Source organism: Calidris pugnax, unplaced genomic scaffold (assembly GCF_001431845.1).
Source record: "Calidris pugnax isolate Ruff unplaced genomic scaffold, ASM143184v1 scaffold8, whole genome shotgun sequence".
Taxonomy (NCBI): Eukaryota; Metazoa; Chordata; class Aves; order Charadriiformes; family Scolopacidae; genus Calidris; species Calidris pugnax.
Genome location: NW_015090830.1, coordinates 14,503,747 through 14,504,554, shown reverse-complemented (window position 1 = coordinate 14,504,554; position 808 = coordinate 14,503,747). Strand labels below are relative to the sequence as shown.

Here is an 808-nt window from a genome sequence, read left to right as displayed (position 1 = left end):
AGAGATTAAACGCCTAGGAAAGCAGAACCTGTCCAGAGGGGGATGAATGTCTCCGCGCCCCCGGTTTTCAGTGCTCGCCCTTTCCCCTCCGCGGGTTCCTCCGGCCCTCGAGTCCCGCGGAGTCCCGACGTGGGAAGGTTGGGTGGCGCCTTTTCTCCCACCTGCTGAGGCCGATTTCCCCCTGAAAAAACACTTCCCCAAAGGCGAATAGGTTCTGCTCCTCGGCTGGCTTCTCGCCCAAACTTTGTTTCTCGCCCGGTCTTTTTCTCCTTCCTCGGGCACTGAGTAAAGCCGCCCCCGACGGGAGAATTGTGCTGCAGGAAGGAAAGGGAAAGGTTGTGGCCCTGTTAATTCATGATCATCACCCTCACGCAGGTGTCCTGATCTACGCTTAACTCCCCCCACCTCTAAGCACTGCTGAAAAATTTCCTAAGGTATCTTTTCGGGAAGGCAGCCAAGCCCATGTGGCGGTACCCCAGGTAACCCCCTGCAAAATGCTACGCGAGGTGCCCGTTCTGCGCAGGGAGCATGTCTGGGGATGCTTTTGGGGTCAAACTGTCTTTTTCTTTTTTTTTTCCCGCAAGGAGAGGTAGGCCCCTGCATTTGTGCAGAATGTCCTTGTCTGCCCTTGAGATGCGCGATGTCTCAACCCCTCGGATGCCAACGACAGTCTCCTCTTTACCTCGGGACAGACCGACTCCTCAAAAGGAGCTGGGAATTAGGGTCCTGAGGGCAGCCTTCAGGGAGACTTCTATAAAAAGATTCATGCCTGCTGCCCATTGCGTCCGCAAAGAAAAAAAAAAAGGGG

The 808-nt window shown here is 55.2% G+C and overlaps 1 long non-coding RNA gene across 1 annotated transcript in view; it reads right to left on the bottom strand.

Annotated features, from left to right (window-relative positions):
- LOC106887357 overlaps positions 1-808 on the bottom strand; it is a 35,926-nt gene continuing 35,118 nt past the window's right edge. Inside the window, exon 3 of the long non-coding RNA XR_001411862.1 lies at positions 1-314. This is a non-coding gene — a long non-coding RNA (uncharacterized LOC106887357). The remainder of the gene's footprint in view (positions 315-808) is intronic.